The 24,165-nt window shown below is 41.8% G+C and overlaps 1 protein-coding gene and 2 long non-coding RNA genes across 6 annotated transcripts in view; 1 reads left to right on the forward strand and 2 right to left on the reverse strand.

Annotated features, from left to right (window-relative positions):
* SASH1 (SAM and SH3 domain containing 1) overlaps positions 1 to 24,165 on the reverse strand; it is a 1,249,329-nt gene that overhangs the window by 541,768 nt on the left and 683,396 nt on the right. The window lies entirely within an intron of this gene.
* On the reverse strand, positions 1,030 to 8,310 carry LOC143809807 (uncharacterized). Its single transcript, XR_013222466.1, has 3 exons — positions 8,230 to 8,310; positions 1,818 to 1,989; positions 1,030 to 1,293 (listed from the first exon to the last, which is right to left on the reverse strand). It is a non-coding gene; the product is annotated as an uncharacterized LOC143809807 (long non-coding RNA).
* LOC143809806 (uncharacterized) lies at positions 3,033 to 16,970 on the forward strand. The gene is made up of 2 exons (XR_013222465.1): positions 3,033 to 3,156; positions 16,112 to 16,970. It is a non-coding gene; the product is annotated as an uncharacterized LOC143809806 (long non-coding RNA).

The following is a 24,165-nucleotide window of genomic DNA, read 5'->3' on the forward strand; positions in this document are numbered from 1 at the left end:
AATATCACAATAAACTTTGCTTCTTGCAGACAGTCTGCTATTAACAAGTCTGTGAAAGTTAAGTACTACAGTGAAAGTGAAGAGAACTTGACATCTCCGCAAATTGGCCACACTCTGGTGAGCAATCCTATACTTCCCACCACCGATTCCTCTGCTGCTTTTCTCCCATTACAATTAAGGATTGGTCTTTAAGGGCAGCTTGAGAGCATCTTTCAAAAACCTATCCATTTTCTGGCAGGCATTCAATTAAAGCAGAAATGGCCAAGGCTCATCTGTTTAACCCCATAGTAATGGTGCATTTATCTTGTACCATGATGTACGTGCATTGGCAAGAACCTCTGTTTTAGCTGTTCAAAGATTTTTTTCTTTATCCTTGCTCCTCCAGCCAGTCTTCGAGCATGCATAATATTAAGTCAATTGTTCTGGAAACAAAAAGCGGACAATGTAGCACGTTTTGGGCCCTTTCTAGACATATATTGTAATCTTGCGTCTTTTCATCTATGATGTAATTAATCCAACAGGACGATCACATTGCTAACTTAGAAATATATTAAAAGAAAGCAAAACAAAGACCCCTACACACGTATAATAAGTTATGTAAGCACAGAGTCATAGTTGGGACTTCGTTTCTTAGTTTCTTTATTGGACAATTTACAAATTATTATTATTATTCATTTTTACAGCACCATTTATTCCATGGTGCTTTATAGATAAAAAAGGGGGCATACATAGACAAGTACAATAACCATGACTAATACAAGGCACACACAGGTACAGAAGGAGAGAGGACCCTGCCCACAATTGCAATGTATTGCCTGTCCACAAAATGAAATAACTGAAATAAATGAAAGTCATCACTGTAAAGATAAGTTATCTCTACAAAAGTTTTAATAAAAAATAAAACAGCTTTAAATGTCTATTTAATAATTTAAAATTCATGTAAGCAAAGTAAATAAAGAAACAATGGATTTCTTATGGTTCTTTATAGAGGTTAGGAAATTAAATGTTTATTTATCAGATCTGCAATATTCCTGTAGTGGAGATACAATGTATGATACAATTGCAGTAATAAATCGCAATATATAGATAGAATACTGGATATTTTTGGTCAAATATTCTTTCTATTATTCTGTATATAGCCAACAATATAAAACGTCAGTGCCCTGAATACATCACAAAAGGACAAGTGATCTGCTTTATATTCCATTTCATTTCATAATGATGGCTCTAAATTCAATCACATGGACGGTAAACCAAGGATAACAGAACACGTTATATGATCTATTCAGATCCCTGTAAAAATAAAATATATCTTTTTAGAATAGCATAAGATTTAATAAAACAATACAAGTCATTGAATACACTGCAGATTTTGTCCCAGGGGACCTTAAATTACTTGTAATTGGTAAAATATCTTAAAGAATTATGCCTGTGTTGGCAAAACATTGATATAAATACTTGATTTTTTTCAAGGGCTGTAATAGGTTGGTGAGATAACTTTGATGAATGTATGGTAGACCGTAGCTGAGACAATCCTAGAAAGGGCAGGTGGCAGTTGTGTCTTGGGTGTTTGGTGCCTAGGTGAGTTGAAGTACCAACATGCTGTTTGGTCTCGGACTGAGTGTTTAGCCACAGGGCTAAAAGGTAGAGCTGAGTGTTAGCTCCAAGTGAAGGAAAGAATATCTATGAGTCTGGGTTCTGTACCTATACTGATTGCTAGAAAAAATCTTATGTGTTAAAGGGAATATGTTGCTATGAAATCTGATAGAAGCAGAATGTAGAGACAGAGAGCCTGGTTCCAGTGATGTATCACTTACTGGGCTGTTTGCTTCAGTTTTGACTTGCCTGCTCTTGAGACATAGTCCTCTAGTGATAATGTCCTGCCATGCTGTGACAGGTGGGGGTCTGTTGAAGACCTCCGTGTTGTCTCCATGGAGTTCCCTTGAAATCCAGCCTGTGGCCAATCTTCAAAGGAGTCCATGATTTTTACTACATGAAGCAATAAATCAATATTAAGGCATTGCTGTACATAGTATAAGCGATCATATGATCATACGATCGCACAATCGAATCCCCTAAGGGGACTAATAAGGACAGTGAAAAGTAAAAAAAAAATGTTTTCAAAAATTAACAAAAAATATAAAAGTTCAAATCACCCCCTTTTAACCCATTAAAAATAAAGATTATAAAAAATACACATATGTGGCATAGCTGCTTTTAGAAAGTGAGATCTATCAAAATATGAACATAATTAACCTAATTGTTCAACACCGTTACCATTCCTCAAGAATGCTCTAATAAGCAATCAAAACATCATATGAGTCACAAAATGGTATCAATAAAAATATCACACTGCCTGGCAAAAAATGAGGAGTCACATAGGCCCATTGACCGAAAAATGAAAACATTACAGGTCTCGGAAAGTATCAACACAACCCGACCCCCCCCCCCCCCCCAATTTTTTTTCAAAATGTATTTTTTTTACCTTTAAAATAATTTAAAAAATATGGACATGTTTGGTATCGCCAAAGTTGTACTGACGAACAGAATAATATTGCATGGACATTTTTACTACAAAATGTACACCATAAAAACAGTTTCAAAAGGTAATGTCAGAATTGATATTTTTCACAAACAGGTATATTGTTCTCTGAAATGCTCTGGCATTTCAGAGAGGATGCACAGTAAAGATTCGTCTGGAGACTATAGCCGCAGACAAGAGTAGTCCGGTTCGGGCCCGGTCATTTTTCCCCAGCACTTCACTGAGTAATTGACAGGTCTCTTGATATGGGAGAGACCTGTCAATCACTGGTAGGCAACTGTCACGGTCCATTCTTGGATTTGTGGCAGCTCTGGTTCCTCTCAGTTTAAAACTTTTTTCCTTTTGGATCATTGGGGGTTATTGTCAGTTTTTCCCCCACTGGCAATCTAGTGTTACTGCAGTGCTGCTGGGTCAGCTGATGCAGGTGGTGACCACTCACACCATCCTTTAAAAGGTCACCTGATGCATCAGCTGACAGTTGGTGATACAGTTCCTTTCTAGAAACCAGCCTAGCAGGAGCAGCCTCTCTGGTGTTAGCCACATCTGGTTATTAGAGTCCAGTTGCTGTTGTTATCTGCTGTGTGGAGCTTAGCAGTGGCGTTCATAAGCTAAAGGTACCTTCACACTGAGCGACTTTACAACGAGAACGACAGCGATCCATGACATTGCAGCGTCCTGGTTAGCGATCTCGTTGTGTTTGACACGCAGCAGCGATCTGGATCCTGCTGTGATATCGCTGGTCGGAGCTAGAAGTCCAGAACTTTATTTGGTCGTCAGATCGGCGTGTATCGTTGTTTAACAGCAAAAGCAACGATGCCAGCAATGTTTTACAATGGTAACCAGGGTAAATATCGGGTTACTAAGCACAGGGCCGCGCTTAGTAACCCGATATTTACCCTGGTTACCATTGTAAAAGTAAAAAAAAAACCAGTACATACTCACCTTCTGATGTCTGTCACTTCCCCCGGCGTCCACAGGGTTAAACTGCTTTCGGCAGGAGCGCTGCTAAATGCACGCGCTGCTGCCGAGAGCTTCCATGCTCTGTCAGTGCCGGCCGTAAAGCAGAGCACAGCGGTGACGTCACCGCTGTTACTGCCGGGTGCCGGTGCTGACACATTCAGTGCAGGGAAGCTCTCGGCAGCAGCGCATGCATTACCAATGCTCCTGCCGAAAGCAGTTTAACCCTGTGGACGCCGGGGGACGTGACAGACATCAGAATGTGAGTATGTAGTGTTTTTTTTACTTTTACAATGGTAACCAGGGTAAATATCGGGTTACTAAGCGCTGCCCTGCACTTAGTAACCCGATGTTTACCCTGGTTACCCGGGTGCTGCAGGGGGACTTCGGCATCGTTGAAGACAGTTTCAACGATGCCGAAGTCGTTCCACTGATCGTTGGTCGCTGGAGAGAGCTGTCTGTGTGACAGCTCCCCAGCGACCTAAACAGTGACGCTGCAGCGATCGGCTCGTTGTCTATATCGCTGCAGCGTCGCTGAGTGTGACGGTATCTTTAGTGCGGTGTTTTTGTTACTTTGTCCCTTTGGTGTTTGTCACTTCCCCCTTTGTGTATTATCTGCAGAGGTGAGGCTAGTGCTCTTTACCAGCCAGTGCACTAGCCAGGGCAGTAATAGGTGACCACTAGGGATGAGGTATCCTGACAGCGGCGGGGGGAAGGACCCGTATAGGGCGTTAAGGGAGTGCATAGTCAGGCTCAGGTTTGAGCTCAGGTGGTGACCATTCCCCATTCCCTATGGGTAGGGCTCTCATCACACCTATACCATCCCCGTTGTATGTGTATTGTGCGGTTAGCTGACCGACCATCCGTTGGGTCGAATCACACCATGACAACAACACCGGGAAGGGTCGGCCGGGGTTTGAGCTAGACTAGTCTCATCCCTGTCTGTGAATCTTCAAAGAATATTTTCTTTGAAATGCCAGAACAATTCAGAGAAAATATACCTGGCAGCAATTGTGCAGGAAGGCTGATTCATGCTGCCGGGGTTCAGACAGCATCAATTAACTGACAGGATCCTACTGAATGGCAGCTGAAAAGAGTTATGTTGGCAGCAACCATATGCAATATCAGTATGCAGTGATAGAGAAAGCGCTTTCTAATGTGCTTCAAACACTTTCTCCGTTGATATTTGGACAGGTTTTGCAGTACTTTTTAGTGACTGAGCTTTTCTAAGTCTGGCACAATGAAATCCATAATCCAGTTTCATTTATTGTTATCACCCTGTGTATAATACCCCGTCTGTGCATGAAGGCAAAACACCATGGTTGTCAACATTTTTATCAATAAATGTATTATTTTATCATAATATCAAGGTTTTTTTTCTTTACCACTTTGTATTAGTTGAAAGCGGAATAGCATAGAGGAAGGTCATCTCATTCTGCAAAGCCTATAAGCTGTCTCTTAAAGTACCAGCAGAATAAATGACTGTGTGTGCAAAAACAGAATATAAAAGGAAATCTCTTAACTGCATTATCAACATCTGAATACTTTGTCAGCAAAATGCTATCCTATTTTATTCACTGATCCATCTAAGCTGACACTGTTACCCTGCCACTGATAGCATCTATGGCAGCTATTCTTGTATTATGCTGTGTACATACTACTACACACATAGAACAATGTGTGGAGGATGCATATTATACTAGTCACAAGTAAAATATGTATGAATCTTTAATCCTATAATTAACGCTTACATGCAATTAAATTATGGACAAAAACATATGACATATAGAATACTGTATGTGGTTGCCAGTGTCCTAAGTAGGCTGCTGGCCTGTAAATTGTATCTTTCCACATAACTGAATTTATAAAAAAATCCTCAACACGTTATTATGTATTTTAAAGATAGATATTTTGATGTAATTTTCTTCCAATAGTGTCTTTATGACAAGATAGTCATATAGGCTCTCTTAACGATAAACTCCACCGCCCAGTGCTTAAGAAATTATTGCAAGGATACATGATGTCCAGTAGCATACTACCAATGGTGGCAGGCCACGTGGCTGCTATGGGGCCAGGTAGCTTGTCTGAAAGGCCAGCGTTCAAATGAATATCAGGCAAATGACAAGCATCCTTTGTTTTCTAATAACAAAATATTCTGCCACTTCTGGACACTGCTTTATGCAGTGGTGTAATTGGAGTCTGATGGGTCCTGGTGTAAAATTTGGACCTGAGCCCTCATCTACATGTTGCTCAGATGTAGTAGCCTTGTAGAGCTCTAAATCCTAAGCATATGTTGCTCCCCCATAATGTAATAATGTCCACCAACCTGTACTAATTTCCTGGTCCCCTTCCTTGTATAATGTCCTGCTTCCTGAGACACTTCCAGTAATGTCCCCCATCATAGGCCCCATTCAGTAATAATGTATAATGTCCCCCAGCCTGGGCCCTCTTTAGTATTAAAGAATAATGTCCTCCATCCATGTGTAATGTCCACATCCTGGCCCCTTCCAGTAATATATGTCACCCATCCTGGTGTCATGTCTCCATCCTGGCCCCTTCCAGTAATATATGTCCCCCATACCGGGCCCCTTCCAGTAATAATGTCCCCTGTCCTGGTCTATTGTCCCCATTCTGGCACCTTACAGCAATATATGCACCCTATACTGGACACCTTACAGTAATAATGTCCCCCATCCTGGTGTAATGTCCCCATCCTGGCTACTTCCAGTAATATATGGCCCCATCCAGGGCCCCTACCTAGTATAGTGACCCCCATTCTGGTCCCAACCTGCAGTAAATCTCCCCATTCTGCCGCCGTTCTCTAACACATAAAAAAACAAGAATAAACATTCTTCTCACCTTTTTCTGCTCCCACGATCTGCAGCCTCTTCTTCTATAGCCGGCGCAAGGGCTGGCAGCTGTCTGTGGCATGCTTTTTAGGGGTGATGCATGATGTCACTGCCATGCATCACCCGTGACAGGCACGCCAACTTCACCTGCCGGCGGCTGTATTGCGGTGCGAGGACCCAACGGGTCTCTGTGCCACAATAAACTTCAGCTGAATGTGCATATTCAGAAGCACATCCAGCTGAAATAGATGCTGATGTCACTGGGCCCCCTCCGGTACTTGCCGGTCACAGTCGCACCCTCTGTGACTGCGATTGTTATGTCCCTGGCTGTATGATTCAGACCTTGTCTGGTTTTGTAGTATTGAAACAGATGTTGGACTGGGGGATTTTACATTATCAATAGTAGTAGTGAGTGAGAATTCTCAATATAAACGTCGTCGCTGTATTATTTCCTGGCAAGCGCTACTGTACATCATCAGGAATACATGTGTATTGCTGTGTTGAACCTGCTGTGTGCAATATGAAGTTCCATCAAAAGGCAGTTGTCAGAACAAAATACAACATTGGCAGTGTGGTGCCCATTCAGGTGCTTGAAGAGACGTGGCAGAGCTGTACCACTGAACTCTGCTGCACCACTATAACTCCCAACTCTGAACATTTACTTTGCCCAGTCCTTTATATGTGACTATACTGAAAGAATGCCCTTAATCAAGGTTATTATTGTTCCACAGAGTATGATATTTCTTCATAGTCAGAGGATGATACCGCATGGGACCCCGCACAGTAACCACATTGCCCACAGTGACCTCACACAATATGATGCCCAATAGAATGCACCACACAGTATGCTGCCCCCACAGTATATTCCCCCATACTATATGATGCCCCCACAATGTATTCCCTCATACACTGTTTAGTGTCCCCATAGTGCTCCCCCCAGACAGTATAATGCCCTTATAGTGCCTCTCCACGCACAATATGATGCCTCCAATGAGCTCCCATACACAGTATAAGGCCCTTTTAAGGTACCTTCACACGAAACGACATCGCTAGCGATCCGTGACGTTGCAGCGTCCTGGCTAGCGATATCGTTTCGTTTGACACGCAGCAGCGATCAGGATCCTGCTGTGATGTCGCTGGTCGCTGAATAAAGTCCAGAACTTTATTTGGTCGTCCGATCGCTGTGTTACGTTGTGTTTGAAAGCAAAAGCAACGATACCAGCGATGTTTTACACTGGTAACCAGGGTAAACATCGGGTTACCAAGCGCAGGGCCGCGCTTAGTAACCCGATGTTTACCCTGGTTACCAGCGTAAAAGTAAAAAAAAAAAACAGCACATACTTACATGCGTCCCCCAGCGTCTGCTTCCTGACACTTACTGAGCGCCGGCCCTAAAAGTGAAAGTGAAAGCACAGCGGTGACGTCACCGCTCTGCTGTTAGGGCCGGAGCTCAGTCAGTGTCAGGAAGCAGACGCTGGGGGACGCATGTAAGTATGTGCTGTTTTTTTTTTTTACTTTTACGCTGGTAACCAGGATAAACATCGGGTTACTAAGCGCGGCCCTGCGCTTAGCAACCCGATGTTTACCCTGGTTACCCGGGGACCTCGGCATCGTTGGTCGCTGGAGAGCGGTCTGTGTGACAGCTCTCCAGCGATCAAACAGCGACGCTGCAGCGTCGCTTCGTGTGAAGGTACCTTTAGTGACTTACACAGTATGAGGCCCCACACAGCATATCCTTCCACACAGTATAAAGAGCCTAGGGTGCTCCCTAACGCATTATGATGCCCTTAAAGTATACTTCCCCACTCACAGTATGATAGCCCCCACACACATTATCGCATATCTCATGTGCCTCCTGTGCAACTCACACAAGCATCTGACCTTAACTAAAAACCGCCACAAACTCTAGTGCCTTGTTATATCCTGCACACAGACTCTGCTGCCTTTCTCCTACTGAGCCACCTCTCCTACTGAGCCATATGAGTAGAATGTTTAGAATGTTCTTCACTTTCTACACAGAGACAACTGATCACAATGGTGGAGCAGTCTGAGTCCAAAGGAAGCGAGGGGTCCCTTTGTGGAAGAGGGCCCAGGGAAAGTGCCAAGTTTGCCCATCTCCCCTTCATATTTCTGGCCCTGTCCTTAGATTTCTGCTCGGTTCCTTTACCTCTACTGTGTATTGACCTCAGCTTGTTTCTGATCATGCAAACTCACTACTGTTCTGCTTCTGACAACATTTCTGTCACTGTTACACTTCCAAAGCTAATCTGAGACTACTGTGGTAGATGCGACCAAGGAATTCCATGCAACCAGACCAGTTCCCTATATAGTGGTTAAAGAGTGAAAACTATTAGATCTTGTACCTCGCTTTAGACTTCCATAATAAAATTGCGCCACTACTACTATTCGTGTAACATACATTTTTATTTAAGTAACTTTCTGGCAAGGACAGGAAGCACTACATACTGTATGTAGATTGGGATTATCTTTCTATAAAGAGGAGGATTAAAAACTTGAACCTAGTTTCCTTATGTAAATTATTAGAGGCCACATTTAAAAATTCCGATGATTTGCCTTATTTAATGTAAATACAAATAAGTACAACGATATATGAAATGAATGTGGAGATTTTCATAGGCAAATATGGAGTCTATGCATGAGTTATGTTGGGCCCAGTAAATTCTCCCTTAGTGATATAAGAGTTTTTAGGACCACTTGAACTGTAACGGCATATAACATAATAATATTGACTTCTTGTTTAGGCATGATGAAGATTTATTATTCCTTACAGTCCAATAATGTTTCAGATTTTGTGTTGGTCAATAATTCCTGAGAAAATAAATCATGGTATTGGCACACAAGTCAATATCTACTTAGAGTTTTCTCAAGGAGTTTGTTAAATATGCTGATGATGTCTGGGATATGAATCCATAATGGTTTCCAAATACAGTGCAAATTGTAAACTAATTATCAAGGACGACATATTCTATGCTTCAGATTTTAGCATATTAAGCCATCCTTTTTATAATAGAAATTTTTGTAGCATGGAACAACTCTACTTGCTAGAGATGAGAGGATCAATTTGCAGAGGATCTAATTCGAACGGGTCAAAATTTCTGAAATTCGCAAGTTCAAACATTTTGAAATTCGATTTCAGTGGGGTCCTATCTCTATCTCACTTGTAAAATGTAAGCTGTTATGGTCAGCAGGGTCCTCTCTCTGTCTTAACTGTAAAATGTAAACTCTTATAGTCAGCGGGATCATCTCTTTCTGTGAAGTGTCAGCTCTTATGGTCAGCGAGGTTCTCTCTTCTATTTTACAAGCAACTACAAGATTTATAGTACTAAAATTTGGACAAATTTATTTGCCCATTAATTTAAATTTCAAAAGAAATTTGCTCATCTCTACTCACTCATAACAATAAGGTCATTAGAGCCCACCCATCTAGTGGTTTACACTGAACAATAGATGTAGCAAGCCATGAAATGTAGGCTAGGTTTTGATTTTAAAGTAGTTGACTCATTTTGACAAACTTCTGAAGTTGCCTAGCTGATCACCATAATTCTTGCTTCAGAACCTTTTTACATGAACACATATCTAACCTTCTGTAGCTGTCGAAGGCAAAATGTGTTACATGATAGCCTTTGAAATTATTGACCAGGTCTTCCAGAGCAAAAGCTGATGAGTTCTGAGCAGGGCACTCCTTTTTATGACTTATCATGACTCATAATGAGGGGTTCTTTTGATGGGGTTAATGTGAGGCAGGGCGGCATCCATAGGTGAGGTACGTGTCTTCCTTGCCCAGCACACTACATGAAAATGAGGGTCCTGGCTGGGTGTGTTCTGGGATGGCAATGCGCCCTTGTAGACCGCATGATGCCGTTGTATTCAGCAGTCCAAGACCAAATGTTACGGTACATAGTTCAGTCAGGGAGACCATAGTTCATAAATAAATGTATTTTTACTGAAGAATAACTTGGAATTAACTATATACAATAGATAGTAGGCATTTATCTTCAAGGACATTACTTTAACAACAAGCGACATCACACACGTTTTCATTTTACTTGAATCACTCTATCTTTCTTGGCTACTTTCTCTACTCTTTGCACAACCCAAGCACACTACTTCAGAATCTTCCCTCATTCTCAGTAACGTCACTAGTCCATTATGTTCCACATCTTTTTCTCTGTTCTGTGCCAACATGGCAGCTACTCAGCTTCCTTTGCTACTAATGCCTCTGGACTACTATGTGGGGCATTTTCTCTTCATCTCATTTCACTTACTCTTTTTGTTGCATGACCTTTCTGGCAGATAAATCCATACCGTCCCGCTAGGCTTCCTGCCCCAGGCCCCAATGCTTTTTCCTTTGTTTTCTCACTGTTACTGTTGGAACTCCAGACTGCTACACATTTTTCTTCCAGGTGTCTCTTGTCTACAAGATGTTACTATCTTGCTCATTTCTCTTCCTCTTGCCACAGGGACACCCACTCCATGCAGTTTTCCTAACTAGCCAGACCTGAGATCTGCAAGCTTGTCTCTGTCTGAGGTTCTAATAGGAAACTCTCCACTGTCTCCTCACCTAGTCCCTCTCATTTTGGGCTAGTCCTAACTGTTAACCCTATGTCTCCCTATTAACTCATTTTAATCACACAAACATCATAAGTTATAACACATTACAACAAAACACGTCTCCAAGGGGGAACGTGGGCAACACTTCCAATTTCTTACAGTGGCACCCATTTAATTATCATAATGTACATATTTAGACATTTCTTCAACTAATGTTAAAATCTGAATAATTGTATAGTGTGTCATCATATTGTGGCAACCTCACATAATGAAAAGCTACTATAAGCCATGCTTGCATCTGATGGCCAGCAAGTCCAGAGAATATTTCTCCCCCTCTGCTACACTTTTATTCGTGCTATTGCTCCTCCTTATGCAATTCTGATACTATTATATAAGGGTAATGCTTATGTTAAAATTCTCTGGGGCTTCAAATGAAAAGTTCTCTTCATGTTTCTGAGTAGATTATGTAACATTTCTCCTCCTGAAATTCTTCAATCTACAGAACAGTAAGATTCATTCATTGTTATTTCACTGTAAAAATGTCATAGAGTGATTCAGCAAGATAAAATATATTCACTGGAGCGAGCAGTAATCAGAATTTATTACCGGAGTCGTTATCGCTGAATAAGATTTTGCATAGATTAGTAAAGCTCTGCATTTCAGAACTGATATCTACAAAATATTTATGTTATACATCCAGTTTTACTATGAAAACCTGACAGTACATGAAAAATGGTAGGAAGCCAAGAGGCAAGCCCATCCATGGTTACTCGCGGAACTACCATACACTGTAACCAAGAATGAGATATGTCACTATGTAGGGCAGAAGGTACAACAGAGCAAATTTAACACGGGTTTTAAATGAAGTTTACACTCATTACTCAAGAAACTAATTTTTAGTGAAAGTCAGTGCGATGATGGATCATACACTGAAAACTGAAGTCATTACAGTCATTCTAATATTCCTATTTAAATGCATGAAAAACTGATTAGCTAAAGGCAGTATGCTGCACGCACCAGAATAGCACCTCTTTAATATTTATGCTAATGTGAAATATATTTTCAAAGAAAAGGTTAGAGGTGATGTGTGGGTAGAGGATTGTGACATACACACAAACATACAGGTTCTGCATAGCAATGCTATGCAACTGGCACTCATGAGAAAGCTATTATAAACTGGCCGGTGGCTTGTAATAAATGTCACTTCATGCTTCAGTTGAGAAGGAACATGGGTGTTTTGGTGGAAAAAAATCCTACTGTAATCAGCGTGTTATCAAGAAATTGTTATTCAGCAGAAGTTTTATTTATGAAGAAGCTGAAGGAAGAGGCCGATCCATCCACCGCTGCTTTATCTGGGTACCTGTAGGCACGCATTTCGGATTCTCCATCTCACCTTTAGTGAAGGGTATTATCCATAGTATGAAGCGCTGTCATTTATATAGAAAACAAAATAACCACTTCGGCTCATTTGACCTTTCTACACAATGTGGATCAAAACAATGCATTCCCTGCAACCATGAAAAGGTTACCGACACAGACGAGGCACACGTATAGAAAGTGGAAATTCAGTGATTAGGAGAGGATAGATAATTGTACTTTTATTGGAATATCTATTGTTGAGAGGTGCAATTGGCATATGAATAGCCTTCACCACCAGTAAAGATAAAATACACATTTTAACTCAATATGATGTAAAAAGGCACATGAATCTTTCTTGTACAAGTTAAGCCTGTCCCAATTGGTAAAATACAGAACTGATCAAGAAAATCCTTTATAAAAAAAAAAATCCCTCTGTATGCATGGGGATATAATTTCCCACAATAGCGCTGCTTCTTGTGGATAATAGTTCCATACATATGGCACCCAACAGAGCATTTATGGCTTTCCAGTGTAAGAAGCCATAACTCAGTATTACAGGATCCGGGTAAAGTGTCAGTGGATGTGCTGCTGATGAATATATTCAGAGAGTCCATAATATTTTCAAAAGCTTTATTGGACAGCACATCCAATGACACCTCACCTGGATCCTGTGCCACTCTTTCCTTATAGACCTGTGTCTTGCAGCAGCTGATATGTCCTAAACATGTTGCCTAGGTGCAACTTCATCAGGTGTGCAGATTCCATTTTCTCTGTACCTTATTGTGTTATCAGTTAAGACTAGTGTTGAGCATTCCGATACCGCAAGTATCGGGTATCGGCCGATATTTGCTGTATTGGAATTCCGATACCGAGATCCGATACTTTTGTGGTATCGGGAATCGGTATCGGGATCGATATTAATTGAACAAAAACCAACATTATTTGTAACACCCACTAGCAACTCCAAGGAGTGCGGATGCCAAATGCAAAACTGACCACTAGGACAACTCCCATAATCATATAAACCTATAGAGAACCTGGAGTATGACGCCCCCAAATAGATATCAATCAATACAAAAATTAACAACAATAAATCTTTATTGAATAAAAAAAGAGAAAAAACAAATACATAAAGATATATACACAAAAAATTGACAGGTTGTGGTGATGACTACAAAAAAACACAGATGCAGCGGTACCATGTAAGCAATGCGACACCCTGTGCTATGCAAGAATGTACCTCACAAGTAATACCGGTCCATCGAGTATATATATATATATCCCGGCTACTGCCCTATCAGGAACAATGGCATTGCCAGAAGGTAAGTAAGTAAAATCACAGAGGATTTGGACCGGTAGGAAATTCACATCATAAAGTGCAACAGTGCTTTACAAAGAAGTAAAAAGGTGCATAGCAACAATGTTAGATGGTCACATTAGCCTTAGTGCTTACCCATGTGGGTCAGATACCTCGCTAGATCCGTGTAGCCCCGACGCACGTTTCGCTTTTTCAGCTTCCTTGGGAGGCTAGTATGGGTTGCCACTGGAGGGGACTGTTTTTAAATAATCCGGCACAGCTGATGCCAATTAGCGCCGCTCACGGAAACAATGGGAAGACTTGTCCTCCACCTGTTCTAGGGGTTATATGGGTCTATTGATTAAATCCAATACAACAACAATTCAGGAGGTGGAGTTGGAGATTAATACCTTACAAGATACCCTTATGAACAAATTGTCCACTGAAGCGATGGCAAATTTGAATAAAGAACTTGAAACCGATTTCCAGAAATGGGAGAAAGAGATAGTGGCATCTAAAACCAAAAAGTATCAACGGGATACAGTGGACTATAAAAATAACTATGTTTATAGATGGAGGAAAAAACAGAGCTTCAGTCAATCGGTATCTAGAAACCATCGTAATTCCTTCTCCTCGGCCTCCTCAATGGATGATGAACCCTCAACAAGTGGTCTATTGCTAAATGTCCACCAAGAAAGGTTTGGTATGGGGAAATATGGACCACAAAAGGGGAAGTCTTACAATAAGAGGAAATTAACCCCACCCCAGTCTCAGGAAAATAAATCTAAGACAAATAACGCACTAGAGGTAATTAACCTTTCCACGCATGTGTTGACTAAAGCACAACTTGAGGTCTTGAGCTTAGGCCTTACCTTTGTTCCTACTAACAATTTTAATTATTTTTCAGCGATGAAGGATATTCAGTTGTTCCTAAGGAAAATTTTGTTACGAAAACTTCATGCTAAACCGGCAGACAGTGCTCCATCTGAAGTGGTGACTGAGCAAGAAGTATTACTTGTGAGGTACATTCTTGCATAGCACAGGGTGTCGCATTGCTTACATGGTACCGCTGCATCTGTGTTTTTTTGTAGTCATCACCACAACCTGTCAATTTTTTGTGTATATATCTTTATGTATTTGTTTTTCCTCTTTTTTTATTCAATAAAGATTTATTGTTGTTAATTTTTGTATTGATTGATATCTATTTGGGGGCGTCATACTCCAGGTTCTCTATAGTTCGATATTAATGTGTAAAATAAAGAATAAAAATAAAAAATATTGATATACTCACCCTCTGACGCGCCCTGGTTGTAACCGCCAGCCTCCGTTCATAAGAATGAGCGCTTGAAAGTCCTTAGATGACGTCGCGGCCTGTGATTGGTCGCAGAGCGGTCACGTGACCGCAACGCGACCAATCACAAGCCGTGACATCATCTAAGGTCTTTCAAGCGCTCATTCTTATGAACGGAGGCTGGCGGTTACAACCAGGGCGCGTCAGAGGGTGAGTATATCAATATTTTTTTTTTTTATTCTTTATTTTACACATTAATATGGATCCCAGGGCCTGAAGGGGAGTTTCCTCTCCTTCAGGCCCTGGGAACAGTCAGGATACCTTCCGATACTTGGTGTCCCATTGACTTGTATTGGTATCGGGTATCGGTATCGGCGATATCCGATACTTTTCGGGTATCGGCCGATACTATCCGATACTTTCAAGTATCGGACGGTATCGCTCAACACTAGTTAAGACCCTTTTGCGCTCCTCTGTTTTTCTTAGTTCCCCATATCTTCTTTATAACTCAGTATTGGTGTCTGAATTTAAATAATTGTATATCTATATGATTATAGTTTATTAGGTTTGGCCTAGTAAATGTTAGTTTTTTTTCAGTTTCTACACGCTGGTCATCTTCTTTATCCCATCTTCTAATATACCAGAACATTGGAAATCATTTATCATTATTGGTTTATGAAAATGCTGTCTGAGAACATAGCATGTGATCAATAGCAACGAACCAGAACTAAACTTTCATTTCCTAAACTGTCCTGGAAAAAATGAAAGTTGCACTGTAATTTGGACAACAAGACTGATTTTTTTGGGGGCAATTTTCATAAATGAAGCCCACTGCCCTAGGGCTCATGCATACCACAAAACCGTATAATGAAGTCACAACATCCGCGATATAGACCAATTGATACTGTGTGGACTGCCATATGAAATCACTGAGACTCCATATATTCCCCATGGAGCAATTCCTCCAGGGGAGAAAATCCCTACAATGTAATGAGTTCCGTGTTTGTCCACAAGAAACAAGCCTCTGTCAGAGATATTCACCCAGGAGAGCTTTTCACAAGATGATATGCAAGCTGCAGATTACAGGAAAAATCACTGGGTGTTTTTTGAAACTTGTGGTTTATATAAAAGACTGGTAACTTATTTCAGACTGCAGGCTACAAAAGCTGAGGAGTCATATCCATTGTTTAGTGCACCCCAGAGTCAGGACAATATAGCTAACCCCCTTCTTCTTTCTATTGTAGTGTAATAAGAAGCAGTGAAATCCCTGAAGAGCCCTTGCAGGATGTGCCATTATTGTGGAGAGACTGCCATCTGCTCATCTGCTGGCCAGGCACAATCAAGCGGAATCAAATTGTGCTGAAAGATTTTCAGTTGGAGCGACTTTGTGCTCTGAACCTGATCAGGTGACGCATAGGAATGACTACCTTGATATAAAAGCCCTGCATGCCAAAACGTAGGCAAATTTGGTGCTGGAGAAGAGACTTGAGCAGACGCGCTCCAGGGATGTTGCTGAGGCCAGCATAACAGGCCTTTGCCTGACAAAGCCTGGATTCTGCAGAGGAAGACTCCTATTTCAGCCTGCGCTAGTCGGGACCAGAATTCGTGCCCAATGCCAATAAGAGCAAGAGCCCAGACATTGCACATCAAGAGCCAAGACCTAGTCTACTCCATTGCAATCCTAAGAGACTTCCGTTGACTGTCAAGCTGAGAAGATCCGTGATCGCAATAGGCGAGACGCGCTTGCAACTGTGAAAGGACAGTGTGTGTGATCAGGGCTGTCACTTCCATTTATCCCTGGCGTTAGCGAGGATTAGGGTCTCAGGTTGGAAGGGGGCTGGTTGGGCTCAAGGGGCTTTGATAGACTACATCAGAGAGAGACTTGTGGCCTAGCAAGAAAACATGGTAACCTCCGCTAGGGCCAGATTTGCAGAGAAAGAACTTACGTGGTGGCTCCTATGACTGGACGCACCACCGTTGTGAACAGAACATTGATGTTAGATAGAGATGTTATCTTTGTTTGAATGTTAATATGCCTAGTTACCAACACTAATTGTTTAGAGTTGCTTTAAATCACTGTATATAAATAGAACTATAACCAGCCCTGACTGTTTCTGCCTCGTGCCTCTGTGCGTTGCATCCAGATACTGCATTTCAGCAGAACTAGAAGTTACAATGTACAATTATAGTATTAATTATAGGGTATATTTTGCAGCATGGGGCTATTAATAGTGTAACATCCCCCACCAAGAATAAATGAAAAGTTGGAGCTTTCCTCAGCATCTTACCCGTGTCCTGTACTCACACTCCATGCACAATACAGTCTTGTCTCTGTGGTGCCATCCCACTTAGTGACCTTCACAAAAAAGGCACTATCACTGCTGCACTGTGCCTTCACCTAAGCTTCACATGTATAGTGAGGTGTATGGCACTCTCTACCTGCCCACCAAGTGTAGTGAGGCGTCGATCACTTCTTACCTGCCCACCCAGGATTTTATCACATTCTACCTGCTGCCCATGTGTAATGTAGGGTCTAATACTCTCAACTTGCTCTTCTAGTGTACTGTGGGGTCTGTCAATCTCTACTTGCCCTCCTTGTGTAGTTTGAGTTCTGTCACTCTCTACTTTCCCCTCATGTGTAGTGCACGGTCTGTCAAAATCTACATGCCCTCAATGTGTAGTGTGGGGACTGTCAATATCTACATGACCTCCATGAGTAGTGCAGGTTCTGCCACTCTCTACCTGGCCTCCAAGTGTAGCATGGAGACTGTCGCTTTCTGCCTGGCTTCCATGTATAGTATACGTTCTGTCACTCTCTACCTGCTGTCCGTGTGTAGTGTAGGGTCTGTCATCCTCTACCTGTCCTTCTTGTATAATGTGGGGTCTGTCACTCTCAAACTGTCGCTCTCTGTTACTCTCCATTTTGACAGTGAGGGTGTTCAATGAGTGGAACCGGCTGCCACGAGAGGTGGTGAGTTCTCTTTTAATGGAAGTCTTCAAACGGAGGATGGACAGACATCTGTCTGAGATGGTTTAGTGAATCCTGCATGGAGCAGGCGGTTGGACACAATGACCCTTGAAATCCCTTCCAACTCTAACATTCTATGATTCTATAACTCTAACTGCCTTCCTTGTGTACTGTGGGGTCTGTCACTCTCTAACTGTATTCCTTGTGTACTGTGGGGTCTGTCACTCTCAAACTGCCTTCCTTGTGTACTGTGGGATCTGTCACTCTATAACTACCTTCCTTGTTTACTGTGGAGTCTGTCACTTTCTAACTACCTTCCTTGTGTACTGTGGGGTCTGTCACTCTCTAACTGTCTTCCTTGTGTACTGTGGGGTCTGTCACTCTCTAACTGTCTTCCTTGTGTACTGTGGGATCTGTCACTCTATAACTACCTTCCTTGTTTACTGTGGAGTCTGTCACTTTCTAACTACCTTCCTTGTGTACTGTGGGGTCTGTCACTCTCTAACTGTCTTCCTTGTGAACTGTGGGGTCTGTCACTCTCTAACTGTCTTCCTTGTTTACTGTGGAGTCTGTCACTTTCTAACTACCTTCCTTGTGTACTGTGGGATCTGTCACTCTCTAACTACCTTCCTTGTGTACTGTGGGGTCTGTCACTCTCTAACTGTCTTCCTTGTGAACTGTGGGGTCTGTCACTCTCTAACTGTCCTCCATATGTAGTGAAGATACAAAGAAGTAGAGTATAAGCCTCAAGTCTGTGATAAGTGACAAATTACTGATTTTAGGACATTAGGTCCGTGATGAGTCCTAACATAGAAATGTCTTCATAAAAGCCTAAATAGCACAGGAAGCGGTATGTGCCATTCTCTCTAATAGAAAAGATAACATTATTGAAATATTGATTAGTAAACTAGATATTACTCATGAATTCAACTTACTGATGTGTATTGAAGTAAACAGGCCTCCAATAAGGTAATGTTGTAATAGGGTCACAAGTGACATGACTTAGCGCACATCAGCAGCGCACGGCAGACATTCATACCTGCTTTGTATCTGTTTTCTAGGCAGCACAGTATCAAAAGTCATAAATACTTTGCCCCCTGAAGTGACAGTGAATTGTAAATTGCCAGTGACCATAAAGTTAATCAGCCAGACATTGTTGTGTCAATTACTGGAACCATCTTTACCCACAGGCACAAAAGGAATTTCCAGATCTCCGACTTCTTGATAAGACAACCAGTGTCCATGCTGCATAATGAATGAAAACACGCTGTACTGAGCCAGGTACATTGCCTTCTTCCCGCTGATTCTCTAGGACAGAGTGCATGATGTAATAGTCACTTTCGACCTACGCTATGATTCATACTGACAGCCATACATTTCTGGTGGTTTTTGTTTTGCCTCTGCAGTCTCAACAATGCATAACATTTGCAAGCCCTGACATATGTTAGTATAACAGAGCAGCACACCTGAAAATATTTTATTCTTTTTTTAAAATATATTTACTGTCAGGCTATGTGCCCACATTTCGGATTCGTGTGCAGATGTTTCTGCAACGTTTTTGCAAAATCCGCAGGTAAAACGATTTATCGCGGATTTCCTGAATTTTTTGTGCGGATTTCAGGTGTAAAATGCTGCACAATCCGCACAAAGAATTGACATGCTGCGGAAAATACAACGCAACGTTTCCGCGCTGTATTTTCTGCAACATGTGCACTGCAGATTTGGTTTTCCATAGGTTTACATGGTACTGTACACCGCATGGAAACCAGCTGCCAATCCGCTGTGGATCAGCAGCCAAATCCGCAACGTCTCCACATACCCTTATTGCTTCAGTTTTTATAAACATTACTGATTTTTTGTATTAGTGCATATGAGTCACAGGTGCTTCTCACAAAATTAGAATATCATCAAAAAGTTAATTTATTTCAGTTCTTCAATACAAAAAGTGAAACAAAATGGCTTTACTTTCCAATATTACTTTAACCCCTTCCCGATTTGTGACGCCATGTAGGCGTCATGAAAGTCGGTGCCAATCCGACCTGTGACGCCCATGTGGCGTCATGGAGGGATCGCGTCCCTGCAGATCGGGTGAAAGGGTTAACTCCAATTTCACCCGATCTGCAGGGACAGGGGGAGTGGTACTTCAGCCCGGGGGGGGGGGGTGGCTTCACCCCCCGTGGCTACGATCGCTCTGATTGGCTGTTGAAAGTGAAACAGCCAATCAGAGCGATTTGTAATATTTCACCTATGAAAATGGTGAAATATTACAATCCAGCCATGGCCGATGCTGCAATATCATTGGCCATGGCTGGAAACACTGATCTGCCCCCCCCACCGCCACCGATCTGCTCCCCAGTCCTCCTTTCTGCCCCGTACTGTAGTCTGCTCCCCTCCGTCCTCCTGTCCACTCCACTGTGCTTCAATCCCCCCCCGTGCTCCGATCCCCCACTGTGCTACGATCTCCCCCCCTCATACTTACCGAGCCTTGCGGTGTCCGTCCATCTTCTTCATGGGCGCTGCCATCTTCCAAAATGGCGGGCGCATGCGCAGTACGCCCGCCGAATGTGCCGGCCGGCAGATTCGTTCCAGGTACATTTTGATCACTGTGATAAAACCTATCACAGTGATCAAAATAAAAAAAATAGTAAATGAACCCCCCTTTATCACCCCCATAGGTAGGGACAATAATAAAATAAAGAAAATATATATATTTTTTTTCTTCCCCCACTAGGGTTAGGGTTAGGGTTAGTGCTAGGGTTAGGGTTCGGGTTAGGGCTATGATTAGGGTTAGGGCTAGGGTTAGGGCTAGGGTTAGAATTAGCGTTAGAACAAGAGTTAGGGTTAGATTAGGCTATGTGCACACATGGTGTGGATTTGGATGCGGATCCGCAGCAGATTGGCCGCTGCGGATTTGTAGCAGTTTTCCATCAGGTTTACAGTACCATGTAAACCTATGGAAAACCAAATCTGCTGTGCCCATGGTGCGGAAAATACCGCTCGGAAATGCTGTGTTGTATTTTCCGCAGCATGTCAATTCTTTGTGCGGATTCCGTTTTACACCTGTTCCTCAATAGGAATCTGCAGGTGAAATCCGCACAAAAAACACTGGAAATCCGCAGTAAACCCGCAGGTAAAATGCAGTGCCTTTCACCTGCGGATTTTTAAAAAATGGTGCGGAAAAATCTCACAAGAATCCGCAATGTGGGCACATAGCCTTAGGGTTATGGTTGGAATTAGAGTTAGGGTTGGAATTAGGGCTAGGGTTGGAAATAGGGTTAAGATTAGGCTTGTGGTTAGGGTTATGGTTAGGGTTAGGGGTGTGTTGGGGTTAGGGTTGTGGTTAGGGTTGGGATTAGGGTTAGGGTTAGGGTTGGGATTAGGGTTAGGGGTGTGTTGGGGTTAGGGTTGTGGTTAGGGGTGTGTTGGGGTTAGGGTTATATCTACAGTTGGGATTAGGGTTTTGGGTGTGTTGGGGTTAGTGTTGAAGTTAGAATTGAGGGGTTTCCACTGTTTAGACACATCAGGGGTCTACAAACGCAACATGGTGCCGCCATTGATTCCAGCCAATCTTGCGTTCAAAAAGTCAAATGGTGCTCCCTCCCTTCCGAGCCCTGACGTGTGCCCAAACAGTGGTTTACCCCCACATATGGGGTACCAGCATACTCAGGACAAAAAGGGAAACAATTATTGGGGTCCAATTTCTCCTGTTACCCTTGCAAAAATAAAAAATTGCTTGCTAAAACATAATTTTAGAGGAATGAAAAATTATTTTTTATTTTCACGGCTCTGCGTTATAAACTTCTGTGAAGCACTTGGGGGTTCAAAGTGCTCAACACACATCTAGATAAGTTCCTTCTGGGGTCTAGTTTCCAAAATGGGGTCACTTGTGGGGGGTTTCTAATGTTTAGGCACATCAGGGGCTCTGCAAACGTAACATCATGCCCGCAGACCATTCCATCAAAGTCTGCATTCCAAAACGTCACTACTTCCCTTCCGAGCCCCGAAGTGTGCCCAAACAGTGGTTCCTCCCCACATATGGGGTATCAGCGTACTCAGGACAAACTGGAAAATAACTTTTTGGGTCCAATTTCTCCTGTTACTCTTGTGAAAATAAAAAATTGCGGGCTAAAACATAATTTTTGAGGAAAGAAAAATGATTGTTTATTTTCACGGCTCTGCGTTATAAACTTCTGTGAAGCACTTGGGGGTTCAACGTGCTCACAGCACATCTAGATTAGTTCCATGGGAGGTCTAGTTTCCAAAATGGGCTCGCATGTGGGGGAGCTCCAATGTTTAGGCACACAGGGGCTCTCCAAACGCGACATGGTGTCCGCTAACGATTGGAGCTAATTTTTCATTCAAAAAGTCAAATGGCGCTCCTTCCCTTCCGAGCCCTGCCGTGTGCCAAAACAGTGGTTTACCCCCACATGTGAGGTATCAGTGTATTCAGGAGAAATTGCCAAATAAATTTTAGGATCCATTTTGTCCTGTTTCCCATGTGGAAATGAACAAATCAAGGCTAAAATAATTTTTTTGTGAGAAAAAAGTACTTTTTCATTGTTACGGATCAATTTGTGAAGCATCTGGGGGTTCAAAGTGCTCACTATGCATCTAGATAAGTTTCTTGGGGGGTCTAGTTTCCAAAATGGAGTCAATTGTGGGTGAGCTCCAATGTTTAGGCACACAGGGGCTCTCCAAACGCGACATGGTGTCTGCTAAAGATTGGAACCAATTTTTTATTGAAATAGTCAAATGGCGCTCCTTCCCTTCTGAGCCCTGTTGTGCGCCCAAACAGTGGTTCCCCTCCAAATATGGGGTATCAGTGTACTCAGGACAAATTGTACAATAACTTGTGGGGTTCAGTTTCTCTTTTTTGCCTTGGGAAAATAAAAAATTTGTTGCTAAAAGATCATTTTTTGTGACTAAAAAGTTAAATGTTCATTTTTTCCTTCCATGTTGCTTCTGCTGCTGTGAAGCACCTGAAGGGTTAATAAACTTCTTGAATGTGGTTTTGAGTATCTTGAGGGGTGCAGTTTTTAGAGTGGTGTCACTTTTGGGTATTTTCAGCCATATAGACCACTCAAACTGACTTCAAATGTGAGGTGGTCCCTAAAAAATTGGTGTTGTAAAAATGAGAAATCGCTGGTCAAATTTTAACCCTTATAACTTCCTAGCAAAAAAAAATTTTGTTTCCAAAATTGTGCTGATGTAAAGTAGACATGTGGGTAATGTTATTTATTAACTATGTTGTGTCACATAACTCTCTCGTTTAACAGAATAAAAATTCAAAATTTGAAAATTGCGAAATTTTCAAAATTTTAGCCAAATTTCCATTTTTTTCACAAATAAACGCAAAAATTATCGACCTAAATTTACCACTAACATGAAGCCCAATATGTCACGAAAAAACATTCTCAGAACCGCTAGGATCTGTTGAAGCGTTCCTGAGTTATTACCTCATAAAGGGACACTGGTCAGAATTGCAAAAAACGGCCAGGTCATTAAGGTCAAAATAGGCTGGGTCATGAAGGGGATAAAAATGTTTGAAACAAAAAAATTGAAAAAGGCCAATATTATTTTATATTATGTTTAGTACATGTGCAATTTTATAATTTAGCTGAAAATCCTGAACCTAGTGGCAGTTTATATTTAGTTAAATGCACACAGCAGAAATAGACAAAATTCCTATTATTGAACAATAAACATGTTATTATTAAGTTGAGTATAACGAGTGTCTCAAGATGCCACATAAGATATGTAGAGGTCAGCCTTCAAATAAAGAGCGCAATATGCATAAATGGACGTGCCCCTGTGCAATAGTTCAGTCTTTCCAATACTCTGTTCTTGCTTCCATTCCCTGTCAACCTAAATTAAATACGTGAGTTTTCCAAATGCCACAAATCAGAGCTTTGTCAGTCCCCTTTGCTTTTTTCTTTAGTTACACAGCCTTTCGCTATATGTGCCGTTTATCTGAAACTCTATATTTATTCATTCGGGTGATACAATATTTCTACAACGGAGTGAGTTTGTTTCTTCTTATTTGGATTCCAGTGAAGACATGGCTTTTACATCATTTATTTTTATTTTATCAGCACAAGTGGGTACAAATCTATAGTTTAGTGTCTTTTAAGATGCTGTATTTATTTACTTTTTCTTTCAATTTAAAGTACTTTCCACTACATTAAAACTCGCTAACACGAAGTAGCAGGAGTGCCAAGCGGAGACCTGTGCCAATTATTCCGGCTCCTTTCTCCTTGGGGATAAGAGTGAGCACTGCGCTAGTTCTTCGAATGTTTTTAGAATTTGTATGACTCCATGCACTATATAGAG

The sequence above is a fragment of the Ranitomeya variabilis genome, chromosome 2 (assembly GCF_051348905.1).
Source record: "Ranitomeya variabilis isolate aRanVar5 chromosome 2, aRanVar5.hap1, whole genome shotgun sequence".
NCBI lineage: Eukaryota > Metazoa > Chordata > Amphibia > Anura > Dendrobatidae > Ranitomeya > Ranitomeya variabilis.